We start from the raw sequence: 11222 nt of genomic DNA on the forward strand, positions 1-11222 counted from the left end.
TCCCATTCCATGCAGTTTCACACGGAGCCAGGCCTGGTCCTGAATACTTAGGGCTCAGTTGATGGCTTCTGCACAACAGGCCCCTGCCATCTCCCCAGGGGAGCACAGGAATGGCCCTTAGATCTTCTCTGCCGCTCTTCCACCTCCTCCCAGTTATAACACTTAAAGGCCCCCAGTCCTGGAAAGATGATGATGTCTCCCCCGATCCCCAGTGCAATCCTAAATAAGATCAGCACTAAACTCTAAAATAACTGTAAGCATGTCCCATGATGGCGATAGCACTTCGGTGCGTTTAAAAAATATATTGAATTCTTTAAATTCATTTTATTGGTGGCCCTGCTTCTGTGGCGCCCACAGCAATATCCCCGTTTCCTGAGATAGCTCAGTGTCCCTGGGCCCCATCCAGTGTGGGGTCTGGGCGAGGAGCCCGTTGGCTGCCGAGAGCCCCACTCTTCCCTGGCCCTGGTCCCTTCCTGTCTCCCCCACCCCCAGTCCCTCCAGATTTCCTCCCTCAAAGCTGGAATGCACCGGGCAGGGGAAACTGTGTCTCCAGGAGGGGCCCTGCAGCAGCAGACTTGTGGATGGGCACTTGAAATGTGTGTCTCTTGTCTCCTTGACCATCTGGCTTCCCTGCCTGGGGGGGCTTTGAGGGAAAGCCCAGGCTCCTTCCTCACTCCTGTGGGGAAGGGGCCCCTGCCTAGCCATCTTTAGAGATGAGAGAGAAGGGCAGGCCACCCAGGGATGCAGCCCAGAAATCACTCACTCCTCTGGGGACACTGGTGTTAGATGGTGCTGGAAATGCAGCAGCTGGGAGGGTCAGCGGTGGCTAAAAAAAGGCAGCTACGTTGGGTGCCTTGTAAGGCACTGGACGTCCCTGGACCTCACTAAGGTAAAACAGGGCCTATACCCTAATCCCACTTTATAGGATTATTCAAAGATGAAAAGAAACAGCACGCACACGTACAAGGCATTTAGCACAGAGCCTGGCTCGCAGGGAGCATGCAATACACTGTCCTTATTGTCACTACGAGGTACTTGGACATCCTAAGAAAGAGCATTGGAATAGGTATCAAGCTACTCACATTCCATTTTTTTTTTTTTATTTGAGAGAGAGAGAGAGCACAAGCTGGGGGAGAGGCAGGCAGAGGGAGAGGGAGAAGCAGGCTTCCCGCTGAGCAGGGAGCCCGACGCGGAGCTCCATCCCAGGACCCCGAGATCATGACCTGAGCCGAAGGCAGACGCTTAAGGACTGAACCACCCAGGCGCCCCCAAGCTACTCATATTCTACTTTGGGCTCTGCCACTAACGTATGGGTGGCTTTGAACAAGTCTCATAGCCCTTCTTGGGGCCTCAGTTTCCCTATCTGTAATATGAGAGGCTGGGACCAGATGATGGCCCTGACTTCCATCACTCCATCACTTTCCAGAGCTCCCATGTGTCCTTCCTGACTCAGTTAAATGCCAGCATCTCCATGAAGCCTATCCCGAGATCCCCTAGGCCGTGAACCTACTGTTCACCCCTCCAGCCCCCGCCATCTGCTGCATTCCTCCCCCCCCTCCCCCCGTGCAGGAAGACCGGGTCCTGGGAGGGTTCCCACCCTGGCTGTGTGTGCCACCTCAACCTGTGATTTGTAGCTCTAGGGTGAATCAGGAGATTAAGGCGACACTTTGCCAGTTCCCTTGGGCCGATATTCCTCCCTCCATTTTACTGAGGTCCTGGCTATCACACAGGCCATGCCACACAACTCAGGGAGCCTGGGAGTCCCAGAGCGTCAGCCTGATCTCCCGCAGTGATGGACGGCTCCCACAATCATCAAAGCAGCGACTGCTCCTTAAAGTGGTGATTTTTTACTCTTGACCGTGGGGGCCTTTCTTTTTCTCTTTTCAGTTTGCATTCACCAGCTGGGGGGAGGGGACCACACGAAGTGAAGCAGAAGGACAAGACAGAATAGGAGAGGGGGCAGGAGGGCTGGACAGAGGAGAGGCCAGAGTGGCTGTGGCATTTCTGACCATCTTCCAGGCCACCCTGGACCCCTGGTGGGCAGGGGAGAGCAGGGTGCGGGTAGGAGGCAGGAGGGTGGGGGCAGGGTTCTAATCCAGGGCCAGGGAAGCCACGCCCACCTCTGCTCTCAGTCTCCCCCTGATCCCCCCCCACCCCACTTCTCAGACACCCACAACAGGCCAGCACTGTGCTGGGCACAAAGATAGAGCAGCAATGAGAGACAGTCTTGCCTGGAAGGAGCTCTGGGCCAGCCCCAGGCACTTGGAACCTGGCTGCCAAATCCACTACAATGCCCTGAGGGCGCTGCTGGGGTCAGCTGGTAGGAAGCGGGAGGGGGTGTGTCTGTGTGGCCCAACCTTGAGTTAGAGGATGGGGGGAGGCAACTAGGGGAGTCAGGAAAGGTCACCAGAGGAAATGAACTGAGATAGAAGCATGAGCAAGAACCAGCCCATGAAGACCGGGGCATGACAGCGGAAGAAAGTCCAAGCAGAGGGAACAGCACATAGAACGAGTCCGGATGTGGAACAGAGTGATGCACAAGAGGGCAACTTGGAGTAGCATCCGATCAGAGTCTGTCTTCACCAGATTGCAAGTTTCACTGATGCAAAAATGGAGTTCCCCTTATCATTCATTCCATGTATATATGTATGCATGCATGCATTCCTTCATTCTTTTTTTTTTTTTAGCTGGAACAATATAAAGTTTATTACAAGTCATGCAGAGTGAAGTGGCATGAAGATCTAGAATGGCCTTTACCCTTGGGGCTACCATGTACTGTTGCACAGTCTGTGTACTGCAATGCTCCCTCTGAGATAGGAGTAATGCCCTGTGGCCCTGCTCTACACCGCCATTAATTGGTAGTAATTATTCTTCCCCTGCCTCAGCTTATGTAATATGTATAGAGTATTCCACTGGGAATACAGTGGTGAGTGAGACAGATCAAGTCCCTACCCTCAGAGAAGGTATATTCTAGAGGAGGCAGGTAAAAGAAACAAGTAAATTTTAAAAATGTAAAGGCAATCTTAGATATGACACATTCTCTAAGGACACGAAACAGGGTGAAGCAGTTGAAGGACGGGGTCTGCTCTGACTTGGTGATGTGGGAAGGCCTCTCTGCCGAGGTGACCTTTCAACTGACACCAGCGGTGAGAGAGAGAAAGGCAGCCCGGTGAAGGCCTCAGGGGAAGAGCATTGCAGGCAGAGGGAACAGCATGTGCAAGGGCTGGAGCTGGAAATGCTCGGGGGATGCAAGGCCTAGGGCCACACTGTTTATCGTGACAGGGCTGGATTTTATCCTAAGCAGGAAGGAAAGTCGTGTTTCCCAGTCTCTGATCAAGCTCCCTTTGAAAGAGTGACCGGAGGAGGCTCAGCTGGGATTTGGGGGGCCAGTAAGGGGAGGCGGCAGTCCCAGTGGGAGCTGGGACTCCCAGCTTGGGCTGGGGAACTGGGTGGCGTGCTAGGACAGGTGGCAGGAGCCGAGGTGAAGAGGCCCAGAAGGGGCACGATCGAGGGGGGTATTCTTACTGCCCTCAGTGCCCATAACAACAAGAACAAAGAATACAGGGGTATTCCTGAGCACAAAGCACTTCTGCAGCACTTTTTCTCACCTGGTGAAGCAGACAGGACACCAGTAATAAGCCCCATTTCAGCTGTGTAAACGGAGGCTCCAAGAGGTGAAGAGTCCTGCCGAGTTCCCACAGCCTGGAGGAGGCCCACAGGCACTGTCTCCCTGCCTCAGTCTCCCCACTGACACCCACGCCCTACAGGCCTGGCTGGGGTCCCCCACAGCAGGGTGGCGACAGCACCAGGCCCTTTGGGCTCCTGTTGACTGCCTTGGGCTGAAAACACATGTGAGCAATTGGCAAAACACAGGGAAGCTGCAGTTCAACATGCTTAGATTGGCAAATGCAATGTGCCCTTTTCTTATGTAAGGACACAAAACAATAATTTATTTATACTCAGAAGCCAGAACATCATCTCCTGCCAAAGCTTCCTGCAACCGCCCCTCCTCCACCCCCACCCCCACCGAGGGGCTTCCAGAATGCCCTGGGGTCTGCGGGGATGGTAGGGGGGGCCCAAGGGCAAGAGCAGAGCTGCCCTGGGACCTTTCAAGTGAAGGCACAGAGATATCATTGAGAGTATACCAGTCCTTAATTATTTCTCATCTGATTGCCAGAATAAGCCTGTGAACAGGAGATGAGAAACCTAGGAGACAGGGACCAGGGTTTGAATCTAGGCTCTGTCCCTTATCAGCTAGTCATTTGGGAGAGACGCTTGTCTCTCACTCGGAGCTAGGACAGCACTACCTCCTCGTGGAGGCTGTGTTGAGTCCACAAAGTCTCCTGCCTCTAGTAGGTGCTCAGTAAACATGAACTAACCTTGTGAGCCTGGGGTTGCTGTTATCCCGGTTTACGAATCGGCAAACAGAGGCCCAGGGAGGCTACCGAAGTTACCCGAAGCCACACAACTAGGCAGAGCCATTGGCAGGTTTGAGGAGTTCTGTGGTCTGGGTCTGAAGACTGTCACCAAGTACTAAATGTACCTGAGGGCTGTCCACTTCACCTCAGATTTACCTGGTGCTGAGAGAGAAACCCACTGTGTGCCAGGCCTGGCGGGGCGATACTTAAGATGAGCAGACGAAGAGCCACCGGCCCAAGCAAAGCACGCGGCCTAATGCGGGCAGACGGCTAACAATAACTCCCATAAGGCAGTGTGTCGGAACTGTCAGCAGGTGCTCCGAGGGCTGGAAAAGACTGCCTTGACAGAGGGGTTCCTGATGTTGGGGGGCGGTCAGGGTGCTGGGACAGACCTCCCAGAGAGGACCCGCTGCATGGTGGATGGGAGGAGGGCATTCCTGGCAGAGGGCCCAGCCTGGGCAAAATCCAGTAGGGCCGCAGCATGGGAGCGTTTGGGGGGATGGCAGGGGCTGCTTCTCAGGGTCTGGGCATGGTGGGGCACGTGGGGGCCAGGCCTGGTGTGCCGATCCCCACTAACCCAGAGAGCCATGGCGTGTCCTTGGCACCATCTGTTCAGTGGACACCAGCTGTAGTGCTGCCTGAGCCGAGCCTTCTCCGGGCCCCCGGATGCAGAGATGCACACAGTACTTTCCACCCTGTCCACAGCATCCTGCCACTCGGACCCCAAACGGGACACCGAGACACCAACTGATCCATGGTAGTTAGCAAGACCTGCTGTGGGGCACGAGAGAAAAAACGCGGGCTTTGGACCCATTTGGGGATAGGAATTCTTGGTGCCAACCCTTTCTGGGCCGCAGATCTCCATCTGTAAAATGGGTCACCTCACAGAGGTGAGCTGGATATGAAAGCCACGCGTCCTGCACCCACAACTTGCCCTCTGCCTCGGTCTTTTCTCTCTCCCCCAGCTCGGAGGGGCAGTGGTGAGGAGGGGAGGGGAAACCCTGGTTCAGCCTCCGGTCTCCCCCCTCCCCGCGCCCCAGGACAGGGGATCCGCCTCTGAGAGACCCTCTGCCGCGAGTGGAGGGCTGCAGCCAGCCACGGAGGGGTTAACCCGCTTCGGGCGTGGGAGGAGGAGCGCGCGGGGTGAGGACTCCTTGGCAGGTGCTCCCTCCACCGCCCCGGAGCCCCCAGCCCGCCGTGAGCGCGCGCGGCCGCGCCCGGCCCCGTTATGTAAGGAGGCCCCCGGAGCGCGGCCGCCGGCCGCCTTTGTTGTTGCGATCCGCCTCGGCAGCGGCCCCGTGCGTATTAATAAACCGATCACTCAAAATGGCAGGCTGGGCTTTATTTATGTAGATTCGGGCTGGGGCACCCCGGAGGGAACGATCAACACGGCCCGCCCCCTCGGCCCAACCCCGCCCCACGGCCCCCTCGCTCAGAGCCCCTGCCCTCCCTGCCCTTGGCCAGCACTCTGGTCCGTAGAATGCAAACACAATTACTCCAGAACCACACACTGGGTTCCGGGCCCATCTCTTCCACTTCTCTGATGGGAAATCTGGCAAAGGGAGACTCAGCCTTACCTGTAAAATGGGCCGAAGAATACCAAAGCGTCAGTTTGGGTGAGAGACTCTTAAGAATCGGCTTTGCAAACTCTAAAGCCAGGGTTCTCAGACTTTAGCTCCTATGAGAAATCAGCTGGAGGACCTGTGGGAATGCAGATGCTGCCCCAGCGACTCCTTCCCTCCAGACTGTGATCTGAGGTGGGACTAAGAATTTGCATGTCTAACATGTTCCCTGTCACCCTGTTTTGAGAACCACTTCTCCAAAGTGATTTTTTAAGAATTCGAATCCACTGTCGGAAACTCGAATGACTTTGGGTAGGGGGTGGGGCACTGCCTTGCAGGAGGGTGGGCTATCCCCGCCCAGGGTCAGCAGCATAGCCAGAGCCATCTGGGGGCACTGGGCCAGACTACCTGGGGTTCCAGTCCTGACCTCAGTGCTTTCTAGAGTGTGGCCTTGGGCAAATTTTGTAACTCAGGGGGCCTCAGTTTCCTCATCTATCAAATGGGGCTAATAATGGTACCAACATCCTGAGATTTATGACGATTAGATACATATAATGTGCCTAGACCCGGTACCTGGCTCACAGTAAGCGCTCAGAACGCTATCTATTGAGATGATGATAAAGCCCTCTGGGGTATGGTCACCAAGTGGCCCAGCATCCCCTTGGGCTGGAGGCCGGTGAGGTGCTGGCCACAGCCCTAGCTGGCCACCTGGGGTCCAAGGCCCTGACCTCACAGCCCACAGCTCTCACTGTGATGCAGTCCTGGGGTCTATAATCCGCAGCCCCACCCACACAGCAATTCTTTTCAATCAGGGCTCAGCACCTGGAGAGTCTGACCCAGCCTGAGGCTTTGCAGAAGCATCAGCTGGACCCACAAGGGAGAGTCCACAGTCCATCCTGAGTTTTGGGGTGTCTTGGGCCCCCAGACATCCCCCTCACTCTCCCGGCTGGAGCGAGGTGGAGGTGGAGGATGGCTTTCCTGCAGACAGCCACGTGTACCCCCACCCCTCCCCCCCACTCACTGCCATTGCTGCACGTTCATTCATTCCTTGAGTCAATGAACATTTATTGAGCACTTACTGTGAGCCAGGCCCCAAGCTCAGGACTTACATATAGAGAGTCTAACTTAATCCTCCTAGTACCCTAAGAGTCATCATGAGTTTCCTCTTTCCATGGGGCAGCTGAAGAAACCGAGGCTCAGAGAGGCTGAGAAAGTCGTCTAAGACCACAGAGCTAGTTAGCAGAGGACTAGGGCCTTGTGCCTAAATCCAGGGTGGTCTAACTCCCAAGTCCTGCCCATACCTGCCCTCTGGAGCTCAGGCCCCTAGAAGCAGGAAAGGGTCGGCTGTGGTCCTCTGGCCCCCAAGCTGTCCCACCCTTACTGTAGGAAGGGCTGAGCCCCTTTGCTTCTACCCCCATCCTGATGGGTTGTCTCCCCCACAGGTGAGGAGCTGACAGCCTGCAGCCTGGCTGGTCGCAGTGAGGATGACTCATAGGAGGGAGGGCGGCCTCCAGGGAGTGGGGTGGAGGGAAGGAGGCCTGGGCAGTCTCCCCAGGCTGGAGGCGGGGGCCAGGCAGTGTGGGGAAGGCCTGTCTCAGAGGGCCTGCTCCGGCAGGCTCCTCTCCATCCCCAAAGCTGTGCTCAGCCTGTGACCCCAGCAGTGGCGAGGAAACTCCCAGAGGTCTTACCAGGCAGGCTCTCTAACGAGGAAGGAAGCTCTAGCGGAAGTGAGGGGAACCGGGAAGGGGAACCAGGAGGGGTTATGAAAGCCTAACTCCTCTGCCTCACTCCCTGGGACAGTGGCCCCTTCATCCTCGTCCAAAATGGTGCTCCTCCTGGCAGCTTCAGCTAACCGTGGCTTGATACCTTCCTTACCCCAGAGCTACCTTTCACAGTTTACAAAGCACCAGCTCCTGCAGAGTCCCTCTCCCCTTCTCCTTCTGGTTACTACTACTAATATCAACAATAGTGCCTGTTCCTTGCCAAGAGCTTAACATCTGTCCTCTTTGTTAAACTCCCAGTAACCCCTAAGAAGTAGGCTCTACCCATCCCCCCATTTTACAGACCAGGAAACTGAGGCTCAGAGAAATGAAAGCAGTGGTCCATGATCCATACCTAGGATTTGAACCCAGGTCTGTCCGCTCTAGAACCCCTGGGTTCAACCACAGGGGCCTCTGATGACATCCTCTTCCTCTGCGTGCCCCACCCCCCATCCCGAGGGAGGGGGTCACTGCTGAGCCCAGTCCCCAGCCCCAAAGACTAGGCCCAACGGGCATTCCCCTAGCCTCTCCGCCGCGCCCCCCCAACACGAAGGTGCCAACGCTAGTCCCATGCCGCACCTTTGAAATCCAGTTGCGTTTGCACTCCTCCCCAGGGATTCACAGCCTACAAGTGATTTTGGGCCACGGACACTGGCATTTCCTGTGCCCACGCCACCCTCTGGCCACGCACCCGCCCACATGCCACCCATCTGCACAGATGCACGCGTGCACACACCAGGCACGATGAAGCTGCTGCCGCCCTTGCTGAAGGGGACGGGGCAGGCTGCTCCCAGGCTCCAGTGGGAGGCTGGTTGGGGGGAGTGACCCTCCCCCAGCTGGCTGGCCCTCGGCTCCACCTCCACGCCCACCCCACCCCACCGTCCTGGGGCTCTGAGGGACAATTTCACAAAGAGAATCCCAGTAAACATGATAGTACCAGGGATCAGAATTTCCAGTTTACAGATCTTTCTCATCTAATCCCTCACTTGACAATGACGAGCTCCCAGAGGCAGGCGTTTTTATATTTCCATTTCTCGGGTGCAGCAGAGGGTCACACAGCTAGTTAGGAGTGGAGCCAGGGCCCTAGCCCCCTTATCTCGTCCCCTCCGCTAATGCTCCTTCTCCCGAGCTGCAAATAATTATGACACCTCCTGGTCAGCAGGTCCGAGCACCTGTTCTTGCCTACCTTTGCCTTGTTCTTGCCTAGCACTTGACAAATGTCAGTTTCGGGCTCACGACAGCCCAGCACGGCGAACTTTTTTATGCCCAGTGTAAAGATGAGGTAATGGAGAAGCTAAGAGCAGAATGGCAGTCTAAGGAACGTTCCTGAACTAGATGCACATCACTTTAGAAAACTCTATGGGAAGGAAGAGAGCAAGAGTTTCTAGTGGGCGCTTTAGGGAGTGCAGACGCGGGGGTAATGGAGAGCTTCTTCCCTCTCCTGCCCACCCAGCCCTTTGCCTGTCATCGAGAGCTGTCTCCGCTGCTGCTGCTGCTGCTGCGTATGCATCTGTCTCCCAGGAGCTGTGAGCTCCCCAAGGACAGGGACTGGGTCCTGTTTAACACCAGAGCCCCAGCACTCAGCACCTTGCCTGACACACAGTTAGGGCCCAGACAAGACTGCCTCCTTCATGAGGCTGGGGGGAGAGCCTTTTCCCCGCCCCGGGGTTCCCCGCTGATGGGCTTGGGGAACAGAACACACAATCAAGACCTACAGGGCTCAAAGGTTATCCACATCCTATGCCACCTAAGGTGTGAATCCCTCCTCTAGCACCCCTCATTGACTCTTCCCTGGCTTCTGCTTGCATGCTGCTAGTGACAGGGTGCTCACTACTACTAGGGCAATGCCTCACATGTTGGAGATCTTGGGGTGATTGTTACAGAGTCCCTCTTATGGATGTGAGGTCAGGCTCTTGGGTCACGCCAAGGGCAGCACTGACAATCAGAGGTGACACTTCACACTAGTGAGGTCGGTACCCTCCGAGCGGCAGCAACCCGGAGCCCTGCATGCTGGGAAGACAGAAGAGGCAACAAAGGAATTCATCATCCCAGCCTGAGCCGGCTGAGACTCTGAGCTGTTGCAAAGACTACTATCGAGCCTCGAGTCCTGTGGATCTTGGGTCTGTGCTTCACCCAACACACTTAGGAACAATGCTGATCTGTAGCTCTAGCCATTCATTCATTCATTCACTTACTCATTATTGGCCATCCGTGACTGAGGGCTTTGTCTGGAAGCAGGGACGGTGGCACTGTGGGCCACAGAGGTGCCTCGGGATCAGAGTTGTTCCCTTGGTAATGAGGACAGCCCGGTCGCCAAGAGTTCTCGCGAGCCAGGTACTGTTCCATTTACTTCTGTGTAAAGGGCACAGCCCCTCCCGCCCAGGCCCAGCTCTGGGGAGGGCAGTGAGAGTCTTCTTGGCAAACAGTCAGCGCTCAGTAAGTGTGCGCTGCTGCCGTTCCATAACCAGGGGCACTTCCTTCTATGGGTCAGCCTCATTTTGTAGGCGGAGGGAACAAGCCACAGAGAGGTTAAGTAACTTGCACAGGGCCACACAGTTCCCAAATCGCTGGGCCAGGATTTGAACCTGGGCAGTAGGTCTTGTCCCACAGCCTGCTTGATTAACCCTTCAGGAACTGATGCGGAAAGAGCTCAGACCCAGAGTCAAAATGCCCACCTAGCTAGAGATCCGGGGCAACCACTCACCTCACCTCCACCTGCTCTATTTACTGATCTCATGAAATGGAGCGTGTCATCAACCTTGCCTTTCTGAAACCACTCCCCCACTCCCAACAGATAAGATGAAGAGAGCCAGGCATTTTGCTCAGAAGGAGGGTGCAGGGTGGTGGGATTTGGGGTGGGAGACACATTACTGGTCACAGGGGGTTTAAATGAGCCCAGAGTGGGTGGGGGCGTTGTTTGTAGGAGCCTGGTTCTTTTAGGCTGACAGGCTCCCAGAGAGCCTCCAGGACCCCCAAACCACACCTTCACCCCCACTTCCCCCACAGGATGTGCAGAGATAAAAGGTCTGACAACTGTGCCTCCCACCACATGTCCAGGAGCCCCAGATAAGATCTTTGTCCTGTGACAGTGCAGTTTAGAGCAACATCCCGGAGACCAGATCTTAGGGTGGAGGATGAAGAAGGTGGGTGTGTATGTGGAGGGGGTGGGTGTCCTGTGCAGGGGGAGAGAGAAGGGTGGGTCTAAGCTGGAAGCCCAAATCAAAAGTCACTAACCATCATCTGTAAAATGGGATTAATCATGCCGCTTTCTTAGGCTGTTGTGAGAATCAAATGAGTTAATGCTCGAAACTCCTTGAGCACACGGTGCCTGGCACGGAGCGGGCGCTCAGCAGATGGTGACCATTGTTGTCACTGTGTTCCCTACACACTTGGGTGTCTACCAGCCACAGCAGTCCCTTCCATTTTAGACACTGGCCTAGGCCCCAGGGGATACCCCGAGGATATTTAAGACAGTGTGGTTT

The sequence above is a fragment of the Leptonychotes weddellii genome, chromosome 11 (genome assembly GCF_054177405.1).
Source record: "Leptonychotes weddellii isolate Sample4059 chromosome 11, ASM5417740v2, whole genome shotgun sequence".
NCBI classification, from domain to species: Eukaryota; Metazoa; Chordata; class Mammalia; order Carnivora; family Phocidae; genus Leptonychotes; species Leptonychotes weddellii.